Raw genomic sequence first — 12,146 nt, 5'->3', positions numbered from 1 at the left:
CCATATTTTCATTTGGGCAAACTGAATCATTCCAGAAAAGAAAAGGAATTTAACAAATGCTCCAGGACAAAAGCACATAATCTGCTAGAAACTAATGAATCACACAATCACACACAGTCATGCTTCCCATTCATTCTCTTTATTAGTGCCCACACCATTGGTCCCCCTCACTGCAGTTTATTAAAGATCAGAGACCCTCTTTTAACTTCAAAGTCAGGGACATTAAAAAGACTGAAAGCCATTAGCAAATACCAAAACAATGGTATTTCATGTCCCCATTTAAATTTTCACTTGCTTGTATTATTTTTCCTATTTCCCATCAAAGCCGTAGGAGGCGGTGATGCCGTTGGACTACTGCCTTATATCTTTCCAGTCTGCCTTTTTTGGTCCTTTCTGGCCCATTCTGGAACAGGAAAACGATGTGGGTGGCAGAAGGGCAGCTTCCACCACTTCATTAAATCAGCATTTTTTTAATTGAAATGTCTTGCAGAGACTTTCATTATACTTATTAATATACGACTTCACACCATTCTTAAAAACATTCAGCTATTATTATTTTATATTCAAATCCATGCACTTTTGATTTAATGATTAGATTTAAAACCTAAGTCCCAGTATATACATATATATGTACTGGTGCTTGCCAGCTGGTAGCTGAGTAACATATATCTACATCAATGATGTTTTAATGATGCATTGTTCTAATATATTACTGAAAAGATAGCACTCTCATGATAGATTGGTGCCATTCATTAGCGTAGCAAGGCATTTTTTATGATGTATTGTCCAACCAGTCATTGGAAAGGAAGAAAAGGCGCATACGAATTGGTAGGTTCTAATTTACTGTGTTTTAAAAACACTTCTAATATTCATAAAACAAGAATAGCTGACTTAGTCTGAAGTGGAAGAGACATATTAAAAGAGAGTTATCTGAAGTCAGAAGGCATCATGCAGATTCTTCAGACATATCTTCTATCTACTTATACAAGCAGACAGAAAGGAAAAAAAGTTGAATGAGGAAGGAACCTAATATTTTGTTTTCACAATGTACAGAGTCTGATGAGAGAGCAAGGACATTTACAGATGCAGGCAGGATGGATGCCTTTGCCTTACAGCTCCAGCTGATTCCATCTGCATGGACCCAAGAAACCGTAGCTGGAGCTGGCAGTATTCATTTTGATGGGTAATTTCTTGCCAAAACCTAGATGTTTGGATCCACCCATTGTGCCATTTTGGTTGGTATGACCAACCCCATACACTTTGTAGGGAGTTAGGGGTAGAGAGCTTCCAGGTTCTCATGCTGCTTTGCTCATCAACAGCAGTGAAGCAAGAGCCAGAGCTATGGTTTTGCAGTCATGGACCATTGGCTGAATCTCTGTTAGAACAGAGGGGCACACGATTGTAGAACTGCACTCTGGATGCAGGCACTCAGTGGGTTTAATGTCTCCAGCTCATTGGTGAGACTGGCAAACAGTTGCCTGCAGGAGTGGGCCCCAGGATGCACTGGTGGCACCTGTGAATCCCGTGCTTCAGGGTTTGCAGAGAGCTCTGATAACTGGCATGCAGAACAACAGCACAGTAAGGGAACCAAGGGAAAAAAAGAACAAGCGCAGATGAGCTGAGCGCAGGGCCATGCAGCGCAGCAAACCCTGCCTCCTGCCCAGTGCTGCTGGCTCTGCCCATGCTGGCACAGCTACACGCCTCTCTGGCTAGTGCAGCTGCAAAAGCAAAGCTTGAAAGGGAAATTCCTTCTCCTCCCTCCTTTCCAGCTGAAGCTTGTATTAGATAATCATACACCAAGCAGAACTTCTGAGAACTTCCTTCTCCAAAGCACTTCATCCCGTGGCTGCTTATAGAATCACAGAATGGCTTAGGCTGTAAGGAACCTTAAAAATCATCTAGTTCCAACTTCCTGCTATGGGTAGGGTTGAAGGTTATACCATAGTGTTCCAAACATAGGCTGCAAGACAAGAAATCACATATGCTACCTAAATACCAAAACTAGTGTGGGAAAAGCATTTGTTTCCTTAAGAAAAAAATGTTGCTGCACATGAAATTTGAAATGCTTTCAGATTCCTGATCATGCTTTTCCTATATATGTCCTTCCACTGACATCAGCTGGAACAGTGAGTGAATAATAAAGAAGAGAGATAATGCTATTAAAAAGCAGAATCTCTGCTCACTGTTAATGTGCAGTAATGTAGTTAACATGTATCTCATGTAGGAATAAAGGCACTGAGTCGATATTGTAGTCCAGGCAGAAAATGTTAGACTTTAATTAAATGAAGTAAACATCTCATTAAATGTCTATTTTTACAGATGGTATTGAGTCTCATTGCCCCAGGGCTAAAGGAAACATGGCAATGAATAAGGTAAAATATGTTCCTTAAGAATTTTGAGTAGTAAATATTTTCTATGATCTAATAAGGTATAATAAGAAATCCTACAACATTAAAATACTTTAAGGATGTAAGAAAACTGATCTTTGGCCAAGTCACCTATAAATTAAACCACATTATTAGCTTTTAAAACCTCCTACTCTGATTATAATTCACAACTGCAGAAGATAATATTATTTCTTTTAGGGTTTTTCACACTAGAAGAGCAGAAACTCTCAGCTGCAAGGCAACCCTGAAAAGGGTATAGAGAAATTTGAACAATAAAGACATCGCTTTTAGAAGTTTTCATTAGCTTTTGCTTAGACTTTTTAGACAGAGCAGCCTACTTTTAACCTCTTCCCGCAGGTTACATAGTGAGATTTGTACTCATTGTGTTCTCCTTTGCCTTCAAAATTCAGGGCACACAGCGCTTTCCCCAAAGCCTGCTTGTCACAGTGCTGGGCCTTCTCAGGTTCTGCATTTTCCCCATCTGGTATGAGCCCCTCACACCCATTGACTTCAGCCTATCTCTGAGATGAACTGTCTTCACACCTGGCCCAGCCCATCCTCTCCCCCATAGAAACAGAATCACTAAGCTTGGAAAAGAACACTAAAATCATCTAGTCCAATTGTCAACCTGTCACCACCATGCCCACTAAACCATATCCATCAGTGCCACAGCTATATGCTTCTTAAACACCTCCAGGGACGGTGCCCTGGGCAGCCTATTCCAGTACCTCACCACTCTTTCTGAGAGTAAATTTTTCCTCATATCCAACCTGAACCTCCCCTGTTGCAACGTAAGGCCCCACTGCCTCTCATCCATCTCTTCCTCCTTCCCCACATTACCTTTCCCACCCTTCCAGCTGATTTAATTGACTCTCTGGTGTTCTTGTCAGACTAAACACCCTGCTACTTGCTATCTCACCTGGCCCAGGGCGAAGCCATCCTCCATGCCCAGGCTTGGTGCCACCAAGACCTGCAGCACACACACTGGGCTTTGCATGACTTTTGCTTCCTGCATGTTTTTCTTGCATTGAACTCAGCCCTGTTGTCTACTCTATCTATGGAAGGCATCCTTGTGTTGTCTTCAAGCCCTGAAAGACCCAAGATCTATATATGTCTCTATCCCCTCTTCCTTTTCCCAACCAGCTCCTGGATGAGCTTTTGATAAGCCATAATACTTACGTGCAGAAGGAGGTCCAGCTTCATACATACATCTCGTATTGCTCATCAGATCTTGCCTGTGTGGTTGTTGGTCATTTACAGGAGACCTTGCCTTTCTGTCATGCCCAGTGTTTTTCTCTGAAGCATCACAAGGTGTTGCTGGAGGCACAATGCCCAGTGCGGGTGATCAAACCCTCTCCTGTCTGCTCTGGAAATCAAGATCAGTCATGGCTTACAATCCTGGGAGCCAGATGGTTAGCAGGGCTGTTGAATTCATTTCTTGGTCTTGCTGTGCATAAATCCAACAAAATGCTCTTGCCTTCCTACAGCTGGCACATGTGCCTAACGATTTGATCTTCTGCATTTTAAATATTTATTCAGTATTTAATTTAAACCCCTGAGACTAATCCTAGTGTTTTAACTTAGCCCTCAACTAGTTTCAGTGAATCATCTCTGTCACTATTCAGTGATTTTCAACAAATTGGCTTCGTATACTAATGGGGCACAGTCCTTAGTCCCTTCTCTATTTGTATTTTGGGGGTATTTTGGAAAGAGATCTGGTGATTTTTGAAGTATTACAAGGCATTAAACTGTTGTTTCTGTCTTTTAAATTATAGATGGTATCCATAGAGACACTGAAGTTCTACATTGCTCTCTTGAATTGCCTGAAGAAGTGGCACTTAGAATTACATTTGGAACAATGCTAATTAGCAAATGCTGAATTTTAAACAAGCTTCACAGCAAGGTTTTTGTCTGAGAGGAGCAGTAACCAGCAATTGACTGACCAAACCAACAAAGCTGAATTACAGACAACATGGTATTTAATTATTCATTAGACAATTTACAGGGTTAACTATAATAATAGGCACCATTCCCTTTCTGAGGAATCACCGAGCCAAGAATAAGTGCCTTAGAAATCCAGCATAATAAACAGTTGGACAGAATAAGCAAAATGAAATCTGCTTCCCAAATTATAGAGTTATTGAGGAGGGAAAATGCAGAAACAGACCTTTGCTGCCGCTGGATGGGAATGTGCCAATGCATGTACAGAACAGAAACAACCTGTCATGAACTCAATTCTGAGCCTTCAGAAACAGCTACTGCATGAGGAGCTTGATGAAGGAAACCACTGCTAAACTGAAAGGAGGAAGAAACACTTGTCCCTATTCTAGAATTAGACCTGGAGGATGCAAATGGACTATGTCCCGCAATTTCAAGTGAAGCAATATCCAGAGGAGCCTGGCTGCTGTTGTTTACCATGTCAGATGGACATCACTCCTCATGGTGTCATGGCATCATGATGTCATGGTGGAAGCAGAAAAGGAGATGCCTAGGTGCAGGATCTGCACACAAGGCACTGTGAGCAGCACTGCCAGAAGCATTGCAGGTGGTGCCCAGTTACTCATGGTTAGACCGTAAGCCTAAATGTGAACTAACATTTAATTTCAAAGTGCATTACAGAGGGGATTAATAATTTGCCGCCATACATTGTGCCAAGTATTATGCTTGGATGAGGGCAGGCAGGCAGGCTGTTTTCATGATATGCCCGTTCTTTGTAAGGTAAGGTAACAAAGATTGCTGGGATTGCAGGCAAGGAACTCAGTCAACATGCTTATAAGTGTATGCTGCTGTAACTGATTTTTGTGGAGAGCACTGATTCATAGAAGATAAAGTGTTTTAAAAGAATACCAAAGTAATAGTTTAATTTTCAGCAGGAATGTCATGCAGTCTCTTTTGTCCTATATCAGGCTCTGTTGGGAATTTGTTGAAAGGCTCTAGGATGATCACTGCAAGCCTCAATTTGTGGGGCTAAATCTTTTTCCCTTACTACATTCAATGCTTCTATTACTGCCTCAAATGTTTCCCATGCCCAGACAAGGCACCTCTGTCAATGACGGATCTGGACGTGAAGAAATCCACAGATCAGGCTCTATTGCATGAACGCATCCCTGGTAGCTCTCAGGGATGAATGTGACACCTCAGGATGCAGCACAGTGATGTGACAGGCTTGTTCCTGCCACCTGCTCTGTGTTGGGAAAAACACTGGTGCAAAATGAGATGGCTCTGAAGCACTGCACTCTGCCTTGGCCTGGATGATGCTCTGTATGTTACACATCACTGTAAAGGGATTGTGTCTTTTGAGATCAGGTAAATGATTCAGTAGGATGAAACCTCCTATCTCATCAAAGGAAATCAAAGGTAACACCATCCACAGTGATGGTGGTATTTCACTGTCCTTGTTCTAGTATAACTACATATGTACAGGCTAAAAATGTAGTATAATAAAATCTATCTGAGGTGGTTCACAGTCTGTAACCAGTTATTTTCTTACTACTGCTTTTTCATATAAGTAGATGCCATACCACAAGTATTTGAATGTTCTGATGTTGGAGAACTTTCCAGTAATTACTGTGCATTGCAGTGCTGGTAAATAATATCTATGCTGAATCTGAATACAAGAATAATCTCACCTCATGTATTACTTTCAACACAGCATCCATCATTATTAAGACTGCATATCCCAAAATGCAAGCAGGGCTCCCATAAGCATACAGTGATTTCCGTTATCCTTTTAGCCTGCATGCTGTATTCTTGCTAGTTTCCTTGGTGGCACAAAAAAGCTGGGTGCTAAAGCCTTTCAACTTCTTGTGCTGCCCTGGAAGTGAACCCCACACTCACCTCAGAGAGCTAACAGTCTCCTTGCACATTTCAATGGAAGAGAGAGTTTGCATTAGCGAGAGCCCAGAACAGGACATTTTACTTTGACAGATGGGAAGCACACAGATGCTGGATTGCCACTGTTGGTGGCTAAGACTGCTATTCTCAGCAACATTCAAGCACATCTGCTGAGATCAGCACACTTGCATAGGTTTTAGTGAGAGTATAGCTCTGCATGGTCACTGAAGGTTTCCTAGATGATCACATAAAGACAAAAAAAAAAAAAAGGAGGGCCCAAGGAAGCTGAGGGATCAGGCACTGGTGGAGTGCACCACAGCTGGGGCTGACAATCTCTCCAGCCCTGAGGATTTTAAGGGTGCAAAGCCTCAGTGAGACTCAGCTCCCTCCTCTTTACTTCCCAGGCTAGAAAAGGAGGGATCTGGACTGGATCATTTGGCTGAATGAAATGAACAGAAATGAGAAGGAAATGTTTTTTTAATAGTTTTACTCACTTTAATGTGTTTTCCTGTTACCTGGGAACACATTAGCAATTATTCCAAATCTGATATTCCAAAGAATGCACCTCTGGAGCTGACCTGAATGCTGTTTTGGCTGTACCTCAGCCCGCATGTGTTTTTGAGCAGTTTGGTCTGAGTCCAAAAGTAATTTAAATCCAAACAGTGCTCGTTGTTTTATAAGAGTGGCTCTGATTGCTGAATTAAACAGAAATATGAAAAATAAAATGAGAAAGAGCAAAGGAGTTTTTAACTGCTACAAAGCCCATCTGAATTTTCCATACGTATTATTACAGTGGCTCATTACTTGAAAGAATGATTCCAATCTACAATGGTCCAAGAACTATGAAGCAACAGTACTTCATACCAAAAGCTGTAATAAAGTCCATTATCCAGAGCTCACTCTCACAGAGCTGAAGATCTCTCTTTAGACTAATGTTCAGCTTCTGTATTTTCTGGCATTTGGCTGATTTATCCATCCAGCCACAATATCACAATGCTGCAGAATTTTATGTTTCATTTCTCAGCTTTCTAAAGGAAGAAAAATAAAAATGTAATTTAATGTGCTCCACAATTACTATTTCAGCATTACATCATCAGAAAAGCTGTCACTAACTAGTAAGTAAGTTGTCCCAGTGACAAGACAGAATTACCTAGCAACTGCAGAGAAGTCATTAACCCTTTTTTGAGGATGAAAAATATGTTGTAGGGAACAAATGCATATGCCCAAGTGCCTGAAAAATACCATCTTCTTCCATCTTGTGATTATGGTGTGAACATTTTACTCTGTAATTCTGGAGGAATCCCGATTCAGTTCCATGAAAGAACATATGAGGACCAAGTGGCTTTGAAGGCAGCATCTGAGAAAGACAGGAAGCATGATGAATCACATGAGTGCTCTGTGTGCACACGCAGGGTTTTATTCTTTAGCTTGAAGAAAGACAACTTGTTCAAATATTGCCACATCTCAGGAGATTTACAATTATTATTTGCACAGTTCATGGGTCTTTGCAACACTTCAGAATTTCATCTGGTGTTTTAGGAAGCATGTTATGTTATGTTCATCCTATGTTCTGCATGGCAGAAAGAGACAGAATTATCTCTAAGTTTCAAATTTAAGGAAGTTGTATGTGAAGGAAACAAAATTACATCTAATCACTTTCATGGGAACCAGCAAATCCTGTGTGTCAAACCCTAGGTGACTGAGGGAATGGAGGGAAAAGACGTGCAACCTCTCAATCCCACCCCCAGCCTAGACAGGTCTCAGCTCTTTGCAAAGAGCTCCATGGGGTCTGATCAGCAGTCAGTAGGCTCCATTTGTCTTTAGACACTGTATTTCATTTACAGTAGGCCAATTTGTCGGCCATTTCTAAATTGCATGGCTTGCAGTAGCCATGAAAGAAAGTAAAGGAGTAGATCGTGAACGTGTGAGGAGAGGAAGAAAAAACATAAAAGTACAGCAAGGAAAACATACTATTTTCTTTTCAAGAATGAACAAACATCACTCTAATTGGAGGAATTATTCTGTAGTTTATTCCAAATAAATAAACTGTCCAACTATTATATCCGATGTGTCATATTTGTTCTAACAGCCTTTAAATGTGTACAGAGACTGCACAATTTAAAGTGCTTCCATTCCAGAGGACTAAAGGTTCTTAAAGCCCACCTCCAAAAATATAGTTCCACTAAATCACTACTCCAATATGATTATAAAAATATTGTCTCCAATTAATGTATAACTTTGTCACAAGCAATAATAAGGGACAACAACAGGCCAGCACAAAAGAACAAGCATTTTTGGGGAAGCATAGAGAAGCAGCCAAGTCCTAATTTATGCTCTGTAATGGCTCGGACCAGGAGCTGACTGACGCTCTGCCTCTCACTGACTTCACTAGAAATCTCTGAGCATCTCCTAGGCTCACTGAGCATCTGGTGACACTAACCTCATCAGCACAGTTCCAAGTACTCACTGATCACAACACCTGTTAAGATAAATTATGGTCAAGGGGATACAGTATTTGTAAGAGTTGGTCTAAACGCTGACAAAACCATTACTATTTCACCAGCTCAAAAACACTGCACTCAGTGAACTCATCTATGTGACTATCACCAGTTGTGATATCAACTGTCAACATGACGATCAAGCCATGTACACAGGTTTTTCAGTATTTTCATATCCTAAAATACATACATACATTAAAGCTCCCTGTCAATGCTGCTGCAATGCTGCTACAAATGCTACTGAAGAACTGCACTTCTACAGTTGCTACAAATGCTGCTGGTGAATAGGAATTTGGTAAACTACATACAGAGCTTTGTGAATTAGCTGATCTTTCTTTGATGTTATGACCCCATTTCCTGTACCCAATTCTCAAGACTTGGAAACTGTTGTTTAAAAGTAGAAAGTGGCCAAAAAGAGGGTAATTCCATTAGTACAGTTGCTAATGTAAGGCAAAATGACAACACTAATAAAGACTTTCAACAAAAATCATAGATGAGCAATGAAGATGCTGGTCTTTTCAAGTGCCACATGGTTCAGCAGAGAACTCACAAGCATTTAATGTTAACGAAAAGAGAAGGAAATTTTGCCCTCAATTACAGTCAATGGGATCGCTTGTAAAAGTCAGCTATAACTCAAAGTGACATTCTTGTAATAGTAAATATTCATTGAAATTCTGCGTCAGTACATGTATTGTTCTGATGGATCATTTTATTCTGTGTGTACAATCCCCTTTTTTCAGCACAGCACTTCAGATTACAGAATCACACTGAGAAAACATACACAACTTTGAAATGCTTCACTGTTGAAATTTTTAAAGCTTGAGATGCAGCAGCATTGCCATCTTAGCAACTTTACTCTGAGGGGCAAACTGCTGAGAGAGTGATACCTCCTCTATTCACCAAGGTAAACCATGACTACCTAAGCAAAAGGCCAGATCTCTATAAAATCCTTGTAGTTCCTGTCCTCTCTTCAACTGTGTTACTGTTAAATTAGAATACTTGGCCTCCTGGACAGTCTGCAAGGTAGGAGTTAAACTGCAGATATTATATTATCTGACTGCATATTAAACCTAACAGAGAGAAATACAAAATGCAGTGTCAGACAATGAAGCTATTAGAAACTTCCCTTTAGCATATCCTGGCATTTGCTGACTTGAACAGCTTGCATTTCATTTCTTTGTTTGTTTTCATTTCAAAGGAGAAAAAACAACCTTGTGGGTGAAAAAAGGTGATAGTCAAACTTCCAGAAAATATTATCCTTGGGGAGCAACCAAATCAAATATATTTGCTTCAAAGCTGTTGTTTCTGTTTTTATTTTATTTTATTTTCTAAGTTAGGAATGCATGAGAAAAAGAGATCATAATGGAAACTGTTTCTAATTTTTGACCATAACAGGTACTGGCAAGATCTCGCTGTGATTTATGTGCATACATCCTTTATTTCTTTCTCACGTATTTTTGACTGAGTATATATAACTATACAGAACATCTGGGTGAATAACAGAATTTGTGTACCCCTCAACACTGAAATCTTCTAATTACCTGGAAACAGATATAGCTTGGAAGTGGTAACATGAGATTTCCTTACCCCACATGTCCACGGCCCAGAGCTCATCCCTATGCATGAAGCCTTCGGTGTTCATCTTCCAATTAGTTCTCAGCTTGTCCTTCAAGACATCATTCTACAAGGCTGACAACAAAGATAATGTTCATGAGGGCCCACATGCCCTCCAAGAAGTCAACAGTCTCTATCAAATTTGTTGCAGTAAAAAATTAAATGTTTGGTGTGTTTTAATGACTTACCTGTCGCTATGGTTTCAGACCAGTTTTGTGCCTAATCAAAAAGAGGCTAAAAAGATCTTACTGAGCTCTCCTTACTTCCCAAGACGTCCCCTCTTTGAGCATTAGTTCATAAGCTCACTGACTTGAGTACATACTTAAGAAATTTTGGTAGTAATCTAAAAGAAGATAAAAAGAAAGCAGGCAGAAGCTGAGTTAATCATTTGGACATATGACAGTAATTTGGTACTGCTCATATGGAAGCAAGCAGTCCAGTAATAACACTGCTGTAAAGCACTCAGAGGTTTTTAACTGGATAAAAACCAGTGAATCTTCAAAAGTTATCCAGAATCCAGCAACTTTGATTGAAAGCTCCTCTTCTATTTAGTTTGCTGTGGGCATAACGAGCGGCATCTGTAATTGATCAAGAATAATAAAAATCTACAGCACAATGCAAATTTAAAAAAATGAAGGAGAATTTTAGTTAGGAGCTGTACAGGTCAGAGAAACAGACTGGACAGGGAGAAGCCATCCATTTTGATGTAAGACTCCTGAAAAACACTGTAATAGACAATCCTGGCTGCACCACTATGAACACAGCAGATAGGCTTGGGATTGTGAGATTTAGGCAACCACATCATCTATTCCTTTCCATAAGGACTGAGCAAAGTTAGCCAACACTTAACCCATGGTTACTTACAGAAAAGTGGTTCCACAGCTACAGTCCTCTAATACCAGAAAAACTTTAATTTCTAATGTACTTTTATTCTGAGCCCCTTCCTACCCATTGGTTTTACTAGCATTGTCTTTGGCTTAACTTCTTCCCCAGTATTTTTTCCAGATGATATTTGTAGAGTATAGTCTTATATCTAAGTGTCTTATAAGTATTTAAGATGTTCATACTGATCCAGAAAGGCAAAAAAGGGAACATTGTACACATCATGCTGTAAAGAGTTGCAGGGCAGGAGGTTTGAAGGTGTGAAATTTCTATCCATATCTGAATATCAAACATGCCACGTTGGGAGGTATTTCCTTTTGTAAAAAGAGATACACCTCTTACAGAGTTTAAATTTCAAATTGCCAAAGCACTGAGGTTTAAGTAGCTGGGATTTAAGTACTGAATACTGACTGCTGGGTATGGCCCACATCCATTCATGAGATGGATGAACATATACATGGATATGTGTTGTATGCAAGGCAGTAGTGGGAGGGGCTGCTAAGCAGGGACCAACTCTCTCCAGCCTGCAAATCTCCCATCACGTTTCCCTAGGCCATGAAAACAAGCCCCAGGTGCTGTACTGGAGTCAGCTCCCAGCCTGACAGCTGCTCTGCCCTCATAGGCATGGGAATGTTTGGCTGGGCAGAAAGGAACCAGCCCTGTGGCCACTTCCTTGTGCAAGGCAGCAAAAACAGCAAAATGGGAGCTCACACAGGACTCTTTGCTTCTGTAGTCATACCAACAGTATCAACAAATCCCTTTTCCCTACCTTTCCCTACCTTCAGTATGGCTGTGGCTGAAGGCAGGCTTAGAGGATGCAATCCCCAGCAGTTGAAGTATGGTGTGGGCCTCTCCAAGCCAGTTTAAGCTGGGTCCACCAAGCACCAGTGCTGGCTGGGGCAGCAGAGCATGCAGCACAGGCTGCCAAACC

The sequence above is a fragment of the Lagopus muta genome, chromosome 6 (assembly GCF_023343835.1).
Source record: "Lagopus muta isolate bLagMut1 chromosome 6, bLagMut1 primary, whole genome shotgun sequence".
NCBI classification, from domain to species: Eukaryota; Metazoa; Chordata; class Aves; order Galliformes; family Phasianidae; genus Lagopus; species Lagopus muta.
The sequence above is the reverse complement of the archived record's forward strand: the minus strand, read 5'-3'. Positions refer to the sequence as shown.